Source organism: Bombyx mandarina, chromosome 18 (assembly GCF_030267445.1).
Source record: "Bombyx mandarina strain Sakado chromosome 18, ASM3026744v2".
NCBI classification, from domain to species: domain Eukaryota; kingdom Metazoa; phylum Arthropoda; class Insecta; order Lepidoptera; family Bombycidae; genus Bombyx; species Bombyx mandarina.
The window spans coordinates 6,775,540-6,788,346 of NC_143224.1; the positions used below are offsets into that span (position 1 = coordinate 6,775,540).

At 36.5% G+C, this 12,807-nt stretch overlaps 1 long non-coding RNA gene across 1 annotated transcript in view; it reads left to right on the forward strand.

The window, feature by feature from the left end:
* Window positions 1-8,089: 8,089 nt before the first annotated feature.
* The window catches only part of LOC114249104 (uncharacterized), a 77,623-nt gene continuing 72,905 nt past the window's right edge, over window positions 8,090-12,807 (forward strand). Inside the window, exon 1 of the long non-coding RNA XR_016324551.1 lies at window positions 8,090-8,729. This is a non-coding gene — a long non-coding RNA (uncharacterized LOC114249104). The remainder of the gene's footprint in view (window positions 8,730-12,807) is intronic.

The window sequence follows — 12,807 nt, forward strand, 5'->3', positions numbered from 1 at the left end:
CCAGCATTCTAAAAGAAAAGTTTTTACTGTGTGACAATACTTATGATCTGACTAGGTATATTTTCAAACTTTCGTAAAAATATGTACTTACTATTTAGAGATCAAACACCATTTTTAGTAGTTTTGAAGTCGTCGTGGCTTAAAGGATAAGACGTCCGGTGCATTCGTATCTAGCGATGCACCGGTGTTCGAATCCCGCAGACGGGTGCCAATTTTTCTAATGAAATACTTACTTAACGAATATTCACGATTTACTTCCACGGTGAAGGAAAAACATCGTGTAATAAAAGTCAAACCCGCAAAATTATAATTTGCGTAATTGCCGGTGGTAGGACCTCTTGTGAGTGCGCGTGGGTGGATACCGCCAATCTGCCTATTTCTGCCATGAAGCAGTAAATGCGTTTCGGCTTGAAGGATGGAGCAGCCGTGGTAACTATATACTGAGACCAAAGTGGGTTGGGCATATACGTTGTAGATGTCTATGGGCTCCAGTAGCCACTTAACACCAGGTGGGCTGTGAGTTCGTCCACCCATCAAAACAATAAAAAAAAACATAAACAAAAACTCTCAACTAAATTTACATATGTCCTGAACTTGTATATTTTCACAGCTTAACTCACGAGTTCTTTATAATCCTACTATCGATGCAATGCATTTTAATGTCATTATTCGTTTGCTTCGCGAACGAAAATCGAATAAATTATCGCCAAGCGGGAATCGCACTTAAAGCGAACACAATACGAGTAATCCTTCCATGTCACGGCACAAAAGCAATAAAGCCGATGAAAGTTAGTGTCTGTTGCGGATTTGTATTTTACAATACTTTGTTTATTATAAACTAGATGATGACCGAGCTTTGCTCGTTTTTTTTTTGCTAACGCTATTTTGTTGTGTCTTTAAAGCGGTTAGTTGCCCTCAATTAAGAAAAATAGTATTATTATTCGCCAATAGATGTCGGGAAGAGTTGATTATTGAAAGCACGAATAAAACAACATTTTCTGAAAATAAATCGTACCTAGATCGATTTATCGCCCCCGAAATCCCCTGTATACTAAATTTTATGAAAATCGTTGGAGCCGTTTCCGAGATTCAGATTATATACATATATATTAATATACAAGAATCGCTCTTTTAAAGGTATAAGATAAATAACAACATAGCCTGGCTCACTTGGTTATCGCAGTATGGCAGGTTGATTCAAACGATAATTCGTAGTTATTACATAGTATTTTTGTTTTTTACTTTAAGAACTTTAATTCATGTTTAAATTCAGCTCAGTACTAAATATTTTCTTGATTTAAGTAGCATTTTCTGGTTAATCAAATATTATACGTGTAAATTAACATCAACGAATCGGGACATTATTTTATTACATATTATGTATTATATTATGTAAAACGTTACAAAAAATAACACATGAAATAATAGTTTCATGATAGGAATAATCAATAAACTTTGAATTTTTTGGCATCTATTGGATTTCGGTAACCACTTAACACCACCAGATAGCCCATGAGCCTGCCTGCTCGTCTGTGCTAATCAAAACAGTTTTCAATCCATGGGTGTTGGTTGAACTTACAAAACTGTAGATCAGCAATTTGAAAATGGATGTTACTATAACATTATGTTACACACACACACAAAATGTTGCTAAGCTTCATTTTCAACATTCATTTAATGTTACCAACAATAATTTTTATATATGTTCATATATTACGAGCAATGTGAAAACCACTATACTGGAAATATCTAGTGAGTTGAACCTAAATTTTAGTGGTAGCGGTAACGTAAACACACTTAATTAAGTAAAACGAATATGGTGAATAATAAAACTAACTGAATGCATTTCCACATTTATAAAAGAATGAACATATTTTACTTCTTCGAAGTCTAAAGAATTAGGTTCGGCGCACGTCCTGACGTGGTCTAAATCTGCTGAGGTATAGAATTGATCCAATGAAATTGAAATTTAAGACCTGATTAAAATTGCCCCCGGCAGGAAAGAGCAGGGGATTGAAAAAAGAACTCATCAATCTTCTGGTTTAAGTGAAATTATGATAGATGAAATAAGTTTTTACTAAACCTTCTCAGTTTTATTCTCGACCTGATAAATTACCAATTTATTTTACGTTGTTTGTTTTCGTTGAATGATATTTTTTGGGTAGTTATTGTCGATAGGTACCACTAATATTTGTTTCCCGTGCGAAGCAGTCGCGCTTTCTGGCTTGAATTGTGGAACAGCCTTTTTATAACACAATTGAGTCATCGATCTCTTGTTAAAAGGTGAGTAGCAGTATTCACGTTTCTATAACCATGGACCAGTCGCCGCTTGATACCAAGAATGAGCACCGGCCCATCGAAAGAAATTAAAAAAGTCTTAGAGGTTCTACCTAATTATCCAAGTCATGCAGTGATGTTTACGTTGTATGTTCTAGTGCTCAGTGCTGGTTTGACATAAGAAAAACCAAGAGCATAAATATTTACGTAAACAAAAGTTTGGTCATTTAAAAAAAATGGCCACATTATTTTGCTGTCTGTCTGCTGGCTGTTGTCAATGTACCTGTTTAAAGGCATATCTATCATCCTTGTCGATTTGAACAAAACCAGAATACCAAGAACATTTGTCGCTGCCAGTAGCGATGCATTTTTCTAAATTAAAAACTAGTAGGCATTATGTAAAAGAAACAAAAGGCTGTGATTACCATTCTCATGTGGCGGCCATGTTGTATACTGTATGTAAGGGAGTGAAGTGACGTCATTGGTTCAACGCGCACCCTACCCCTCGGTACGGGAAACAAGTACTCTGCTAATGACAACTGGAGAACTACTTGTTCGTGTGTGAGGAGGGTTTTACGGACTTTCAGATACTTCAGGAACTAATGGTAAAGATTTTAATTTATTCATTTCATAATGAAACCAAAACTGGATCAAGCATTTTGAAGAAAAAAAAAAGCCTTTTTGGTAGACGAAATCTGAGCATGTGTGACTATGACTTCTTAAATAATTCCGTTTCATAAAGGGTTTTAATAATAAGCATTGACGTTTTATTTTTATTGTTTATAATTTTACTTTATTTAAAGAAATTAATATGATTTTTTTTTTCTCTCAATTTGAGAACCTAAAAATAATAAATAGAAAAAATCTTGTTTCACGAAAATTTTAATTGCATTAATTGTTACACTTTCACAGTATAAGCAATCGTAGTTCAATAAAAATCCTTTCTCATCTGAAAGCGTCGAGGGAGCTTTACTCCAAAAAGTACTAATAAAAACAAGGTCCCGGACTCCGTAACCAATTCTAGCCAATAAGCTTTATTTATTCACACAAAGCTAGTGGTTCTGTCTACAATATTGAACAGGTATTATGTAATCTCGACTTCTAGTATTGGGTCGGAGCCGACCTTTATACGCATGCCAGCAAAAACATATTTGTATATATATACTAATATGGTTTATATGTATGTATTTATGTGTATTTCATTTTTTTTGAGATGAAAGAATAGTTGTTATTCCGGACGAATATGGCCACGGGTTATCGAAAAGAGATGAGATTTTCCAACGGCCATTCGAACGCTTCGGAAGGAGGCTTGTCAGCTCAGAGATAGCTGCTTCGCGAATGAATTTACTACTAGATGGGATTTGCGAACCACTGAAATTATCCGGTGGGAAACTCAGCGCGATGAGCCTGAACACGTAAGTGTTTCGAAATATATTTAAAGGTAAGAATGTGTTATTTGTATGTGTTTAAGTATGTTAAACATATTTGCTACTACTGTTTTCTCTCCATCATTTTTGGAATGACTGGTAGATAACGACTTAGCCATTAAGTCCGACAGTGTATCAAGAAGCATGGTGTTGTGAACAAATATGTGAATCCATATTCGTTAGACGTTAACGATAAGTAGAATAAATTTTAATTCTGAAGATAAAGTAATAGTAAATTACGTTATTTTATTCTGTATTATTCTCTGTTATTTTATAAGTTTTCTGGTTTTAAATAGTTTTTTTCAAGCACAGACCAAGTCGAATGTTTGCGTTAGTGCTAAGTAAATTCTACGAGTAAATGTGATATAAGTTCAACTTTGATGAAATAATAAATTGTGAACATTATTCATGCCCTACGATTTCACTATGAAAAGGAATGTCTTTGTTTCCTTTTTGAATAAAACATGCTTTAGAGAAAATGTGCTTTATGTTATTCTATTCAAATTATGCTTTGAAGAGCAGTTTTTGCTCGAAGACTCTTTGATTAAGAATAACAGTAAAATAATGCTCGACTAAGGACAAAAAATACAACTATCCGAGTAACTATTTTATGTTAAATGATTAGATATTAAGATGATCTATAAAACATTTATATGCCTTATAACGATAAAGATTAGAACGAGTACCAGAAAATGTTTCAGACTATTTGTATCACCCGATGCAATATTGATGTTAATCAGCTAGTATGTAAAATCAATGCGATCATCAAAAGTGCCCATTTACGCAATCTGATTCGGGAACGAAACCAAATTCACGGTGATGCTTGATTGTTATAACATTTTCATTAAGCAAAGCTTAAAGAGCATCTTTAGTAGATAGCGGTTTCGTTGTGCCCCTTTTACCTCTACTGTTAAAAATATTTGCTTAGGTGGGTGGACGAGTTCATGGCCTACCTCTTGTTAAGTGATCTGGAGTTCAGAGCGTACGTAAATACGTTGCTGATGGTCTATAGGCTTGGGTGGCGGCACCCATCTTACAAGGAATTCTAAGCCTCAGTTTTTATAGTACAGCGGCTTAAAATTACTCACGGCAGAAATAGGCAGAGTGGTGGTACGCGTACGCTCACAAGACGACCTACCACCGGTAAATACGACGATAATCAATTCAGTATTTAGTGGAGAGGCTGATTATGTTTTATTTGTATTCTAGAGCGGTAGTAGGGTCTCATGTCTGGAACGATTGCGCTCATACGTACTTATCCAGTTTTAAATTCTGACATGTACCATGCGGCTTTAGATTGCCTCTATCTCCACAGCGATGTCGAAGTACTATGAAATATCCTTAAAACGCAGTATTAAAAAAGTCTTGAGTGTAAAGCAGCAACGTAGCTTTGCCACTAGTACAACAACAAAAGGTCCATCACTGTTGAGATAATTTTAGCGTGGTATATCAAATGCAATCTAAATTCGAAGAAAAAATGTTCGACAGACATCAGAAGACAAGCTCCTGCTTGCAGTAATGAGGGGAAAGGAATAAGTGATAAAAAAACACAACGCTTGATGCGCGAGACAGACGGTACTTCAGACAATAGGGCGCACTTAATGCCCGTATAATGTACAGTGCGCTCGTGTGGTACAGATGTTCTTGTAATTAGCTGAGAGTTTGCGATGACTCAGCGCAGACGTAAATGCAGATTGACTCTAGTTTACCATAACGTTGATGTATGACATTTTTGTTGTCTTCACTTTCTGAATGATTCAAAAATTTAATACTACTGTTACGCGCTGGGGTTCGGGATAAATAAATGTTCCACCAAAATACAACTAAAAACTGTATTCAACACTTAGAACACTTAAAACACTCAACAAACACTTAAAAATTCTCAATTTACTTCTTCCGCTTCGCTTCAGGTGATCCGTTCGCTGTTTCGCTTCGAGTAGTTCCGATTACAGACTGCGTGCCATCCTTGCAACGCCTTTATAGCCGATACCACATCCGTAGAATTATTGAGAATATTCCACACATCTCGAGTATTGTGTTTCCGCTATGACAATAGATGGCGTTGTACTTCTTGAGCGTTCTAGATGATACTAAATCCTTCGATATTCGTTCCACTATTCGGCGATAGATGGCGTTACTCTTACCGGCGTGACACTACTATAACATTACTCAACAATAGGCAGCAGCTTGGCTTTGTCCCTGGAATTACCGATGTCCATGAGCGACGGCAACCACTCACTATCAGGTGGGCCGTATGCTCGCCTGTTTAGACGGGCAGTAAAAAAAATTGTATATCGTTAGACAGTCGTCGAGACGTGAGTGGTATTTTTAATATAACCTAGAATATGTTTGTTGTGATACAATATGAAGGTTTTGCTTGATGAGTTGATTTTAATTTCGTACAGATTTTACTGTAGTAGAACCAGTAGAACCAGAACGACTCGATATGTCTGTGAAATTTTCATGCGGGAGAGGGTCCTTGTAAGACAATACTATGGTACTTAAGGTTGCGGTTGGTTTGTCATGAACTAACCATTTAATCACATGAAACACATCTCGTAAATTCTGTTCATTTTATCATCTTACTTTTTCATCTCATGAATCATTTTACTTTAATACAATTGAAATTACGTAATCGTATCGTTCGTTATCATATTATACTTATATACATATTAACCAAAAACAATATTGAAATCAAACAATTGAAAATAAAATAAATATACTGGTGTATTTATTTTCTAAGAAATTACAACATTATCAATTCTCCATACATGTTTCAATCAAAATTAGGCTTTAATTAAATGTACGTTATTTAATTACAAGATAATTAGGTTAAGGCCGGCCTGCTAGCCGCAGTTTGTAATACAAACATAATTACCGAAAACTGTTATTGTTGTGATCCCGGCATTAATTGAATTTGCTCTGGAGTTTATACAGACAAGGCTAGTGAAGGCAATCGGGCTCTTGATTAAACTAAACAATGTTGTTGCTTTACAATTATTCATGACAGGGTCGCTGTATTTAAATCAACCCGTAAATATTTTCCGAATATTTATCGCTGCTATTGTTGATGAATTTAAATTAAATTAAAGGTATTGAAGTTTTATTAAAAACAATTGACGAATCGACTTATTCGAACGTGTCTTTCATATTTCGAATCATACAATGAAATCGCATATTGTAAATGAGTATGTGTAAGAAAGATGGAAGGTAACCAAAAAGATTAAACAGTCGATTCTGGTTTTCATCAACTACTGCTTGCGACATACTTGGAATTTTCACGTCCTTACGGATCCATCAGATCCAATAACACTAGGAGCAGCCTTAGGGACCCCTGTAGCCGTACTTGTCGAACTCGACAAAAAGTTCGACGTGCAACCTAACCTATGCATCAGATCGCTGAGTTTCTCGCCGGATCTTCTTAGCGGGTCGCGATTCCGATCTGGTAGTAGATTCATTCGCGAAGCAGCTGCTCTTCAATTGTTAGGTCCCCTTCGGAGGCGCTCGGGTAGCTGTTAGTAAAATCATACCCTCCTGGCTGACCCTTTGCTCGCCCTCCACCTGTCCTGAAATTGGAAAGGCCTAAAAATAATAATAATCCTAAAAAAAAAAAAATTGGAATTTTCTGGCTTGAGAAAATCTCCGACGAACGCCTGTGCCAGGTGTTTCGGGAATCATATGCCGCAAATGAATATAGATTGGCCATATTCATGCAAGAGGAAGCCCATACACACTCCGAGGCAAGCCCTGGAGTGTATCTCCCAGGGCAGGTGGAAAGTGTGGGGAGGCTTAAACGACAAATATAAAATCTTCCACCGAGCGGGTGATATTTGCTCGGTAGACTGACGGTCCCAATGTTGTTGTTTGGAACTTGTATATATGCAAGCTTATCTTGAAAATGTCGTTAGCGAGATTCAGGCATCTGTCAATTATCTTGCGTTGTATGATGGCTGCCCGCCACAGAAAGTAAACCCTCTCATGCAAACCTGGTACACTATGGCAGCAGAGATGAAGACAATCGAGCTAATCTGGCCTGAAGTAAAAGGCGTAGCCAAGACTGATCGCGATGGCGAAATACTGTTAAAACCCTCTATCCCACTTGGGGGGATTTAAGCTTAAAAAGATAAAACCATAATATTTACAATTTACACTACATTTAACATTAAAATGGAATGATTTTCGAGGGCTAATCTAATGGAGAACTGAAATGAAATATACATATATTTGCTAAAATATTTCATTGCGATTACGAAATCCATTTCTAGAGCTTTCCATTTACCCGAACATATTCAAATTAATAATCTACGTGTGCTCTAACAAAATTATGAATTACGTTAGATTTACGAGAAAATAAGTCAAGTGTTGGGTTCTTTTGATGAAATCCTAAAAGGGGGTAGGTCCGAATACCCGCAGATGTAACTTTGTAACGTGGTGGGCCGTTAATTTACAAAATGAGGTTAAACGAGTACTTCTCTCCAAATATTTATACATAATGGAAAAGATGAAACGTGGGCTCATTGCCTTTGTTGAATAATTTATGTTTTATTCCTCGTACAATTTCGCTCTGGCGTCCTTAATATGCCGAGTCTATGAGCTCCGGGCAGTTTTCATTTTTTAGACACATGAGAGATGCCAACGAAAATAATGAACAGAGAAAAAATGAGGAAAATCCCATTAACATTATTATTTTTGTGATGAAACGTCTAATAACAGCGGTTTTGATATGAATTTTTATAACGAGTTTCGAGGCATAGCTTATTTTTCTGAGTTTCAGTGGGCTTTGTCATAATTAATTTTTTTTAACATTTCATTTTAATTAGGAATGCGATTGCTCTTGTTTGGAAATAATTTACACAGTGATCTGAGCAACATAGCTGCGATAATAATACAGAAAGGCTGTCTTCTATTTTGAAGGTTGAACAAGGGTCGAAGAGCGAGGAGGGACCAGACGGTTGATAATGCCGCACTCGACACGAGGGCCTGACCGCGGCTACTACGGCAGCTTAACATTTTACATCGGTGCAAGTGAGTGACTTTAAGAGTGTTTTGAAAGTCTAATGAAAAAATCTACGTTTTTTTGTTGCTTAAATGGGTGGACGAGCTTGCAGCCCACCTGGTGTTAAGTCGTTACTGGAGCCCGTAGACATCTATGACGTAAATGCGCCACTTACCTTGAGATATCAGTTCTAAGGTATCAGTATAGTTACAACGGCTGCCCCGCCCTTCAAACCGAAACGCATTACTGCTTCACGGCAGAAACAGGCAGGGTGGTGGTACCAACCCGCGCGGACTTACAAGATGTCCAGTAATTATGCAAACTATAATGTTGGGGGGTTCGATTTTTATTACACGATGCTATTCCTTCACCGTGGAAGTCAATCGTGAACATTTGAGTGAGTACGTATTTCATTAGAAAAATTGGTACCTGTCTGCGGGATGCGAACACCGGTGCATCGCTCAACACGAATGCACCGGACGTCTTTATCCTTTAGGCCACGACGACTACGTGTGCTAATTTGTCAATAAAGACGACATGTCCTCATTTGGTACATTAAAACCGAACGATGCTTGTTACTCAATAACAGCTTAGCTTGGTGACCGGTCGAATTCCTAAAGACAAATCGAATGAGCAACTAAAGCAAAGTTGACTGGTTTGCACATGGTGGTTTGCATAATCCACTATCCAGTTCCATCATGAGATTAGTGTAGCGTTAAATACAAAAATATTTTTAGATAATCATCAAAGCCACAACAATTCACATTTAAGTTTTGTAGTGACGCAACAGTCGTTGTAAAAAACGATTCAAACTTTTTACCTCAGTTTTACCTTGAAATCAACCTTATGATATTCACGTTGTAGTAATATTCATGGGTATAAGTAACCGCTTATTCTCAAGCGAACGTATATCCTCAACTAGCGCAATAAAAATTTGGGGAAATTGATCATTAAATCCATTGTTACGGTTATTATATTAGTGTTATGTTGTACTGGATGTAACGGAATATTTTCAATGAATCGCCCATTTCTACTATTGCAGTTAAAAATTGTTAAGGTATACTACAATTCAGCACCCCTGATGATGTTGAACTTGTACCTTTTCCTCACTTGAATTCTTTTTTAATAGCTACTAATAAACTCATGAATTTTGGTACCATATTCATCTTAGTAACATTTATGTTCAATAATAACTAATAACTCATTTCTGGAAATAAAAAGAACACTTAATCGACTTTCCGTGTATGATTATGGAAATAAAATGATTTTATTTCTTCAATCGAGGCTTCTGGACAGTATTAAACGGTAGGCAGTGGCTTGGCTCTGCCTCTGGCATTGCTGATGTCCATGAGTGACGGTAACCACTGACCATCAGGTGGGTCGTATGCTCGTCTGCCTACAAGGGCATTAAAAAAAATTACTCATAAATTATAACACAAAAATTATTTACTCTGCAACAACAAAATGTAAAGTTTCCCTTTTTATCGCAACGAGATGTACAGGTATTTTGAAAATAATTTTACGGATTTTTGTTTCGCTCGTTTTGTTTAATGCTCACGCTAGTTCTGCAGATAAATTTCGTAAGTCAACCATGAATAAAAGATCCGTCGGAAGGTCTTTCTCCACATGTTCTATATTCATGATATACACAGAAACAATAGCCTTTATATGTATGTGTTCTATGCGTTCACGCGTCAGTTATCCATTTGAAATTTTTTCACACTTATCCGAAGGTATCAGCGTACGATGGTGCTTGAGTGGTTTCAGCAAATAGACGGATTTTTTTACCACAGCAAAGCGGTTGCATTTACGTTTTAAATACCATTCCTTGTACCACGGTCGCCTTTTATTCATTTAGCCTCTTAAAGCTGGCCACATTGAATGAAACGTCAATTTTAAGGTTCGAAATAGCCTTTTTAAGCGTCAAGTGCGCTTAAAGTATGTTCATTTTGTGTCCGGTAAAGCGCCCTAATGAAAAAAGTTCCTATAATCTGTACAGCGAACGTAAAATTATACATCTTTTTCAGAGTAATTTGAAACGCTTTCAGTTCGTTATGTGACTTGAATTATTTTTTTATGGTCATGGATATCATATCATAATTTTTACTGGTGGTAGGACCTCTTGTGAGTCCACACGGGTAGGTATAATCGCCCTGCCTATTTCTGCCGTGAAGCAGTAATGCGTTTCGGCTTTAAGGGTGGGGCAGCCGCTGTAACTATACTGAGACCTTAGAACTTATATCTCAAGGTGGGTGGCGCATTTAGATGTCTATGGACTCCAGTAACCACTTAAAGCCAGGTGGGCTGTGAGCTCGTCCACTCATATAAGCAATAAAAAATATATTTGGACAGTTATAAAAAGTTTAATTTGTACTATTGTGTAGTAAAATCGATTTTTTTTCTTAGAAATTATTTTATTGCTTTATTTGGGTCTGTCTGTTGATCTAGTCATACAACAGAACTATTTAAATTTAACATTTAAATATAATGTTACCCTTTAACGAGATCTGTTTGAAGCTACACAAATACATACGAGAGCTTATTATCAGAATTTCAAAGCGACCGACCCTCCAAGGCAGCCTCTCTCAATACGTCGTTGCGAGCTCGTTAAATTGGGAAACCATACGGGCACTACCATTGTATGGAGCCAACGATGTTCTTCACACCCTTGCCTATCGATCAGTTATACCGGGTATATCTCAAAACTTGCATAACTATATTGTAAATTAGTACAAAACAATATGATGTTATTGTAGCACACTACAATTATTATTATTATTATTATTAAATTCTTTATTTCAGATAATGATCCATATAAATGTTAGTAACAGTGATTTCTTAAAAATAAGTTAGTAAGGACACAGTAATAAAAGAAAACATGAACATGAAAACAATAATGAGGCAATTCTTTCTACAAGTATTCTATAAAAAATACAATTTGCGAAATTACTGGCGGCAGAACGTCTTATGAGCTCGCTCGCATCCACCACCCTGCCTGTTGCGACCGTTAAGCAGTAATGCGTTTCGTTCTGAAGGGTGGGGTAGCCGTTGTATTGTAAAAACGGAGACTTAGAACTAATGTCTCAAGGTGGGTGCCGTATTTAGGTTGTTGATATCTATGGACTTAACACTTAACATCGCAAGAAATAAATAAATAAAATCCAACTCAACTATTTCATTCTTACAAATTAAATACTTAATTAAATTAATCTTCTAGTATTTAGTCTTCAGTATTAGTACATATTTCAGTTTATATTTGAAATACTTATATGAAAATAAAATAAGTGAATAGTCGGGGCAAATCACACATGGCCTTTCAAACAAGATTCCTTAACTCGACTGACATACATAAATGTGTGACATACATGAATACGTTAAAAAATTACACATATTTACGGTTGTAGATGTCTATGGGCTCCAGAAACCACTTAACACCAGATGGGCTGTGAGCTCGTCCACCCATCTAAGAAATAAAAAAAATAAAAAACATATAAGTAGGTATTAAATAGCAAGACTCAATTCAAAAAATTCACGGTCCTCACACTAATTTTGCTCGAAGCAGGAAGCGAACTTACGACCCTTAGTCCAGAAGACAGGAGTGCTAACTATAGCGCATCCGAATCAGTCAACATTTTAAGCCCACTGTCGCGTTTTCGATCCAGTGGTAGATTCTGCGAAGCACGGCTCTTGCTAGGGTTCGTGTTAGCATTGTCATCAGGTTTGAGCCCCGTGAGCTCACCTACTAGCCACGGTTACGCTGAAATAGCCCCTAAGGCTATCAACTTAGGTAGGAAAAAAAAAAAAAACAACAACAACATTTTACAAATTTTCCTTGTGAGAAAAGATTTATTTATGAAAATTCTACGGATAGATCATTTACGTTACACAAAGAGCTCTTCGGAGCTTTCAAGCTTCTAGACACACTGGTTCAATCTGTGCATTGTCTGTTAATAAGATTTTCTAAAATAATACGAATTCCTTTATTTCTCCTCGAAAACATAAGATTTTGCTCATCCAATGCTCACTGCAGTTATGAGTTTATAGAACTACGTTTTATTTGTTTTACTATTCTATCTCTCAGTAATATCTGTCTTTCATCTTCGAATT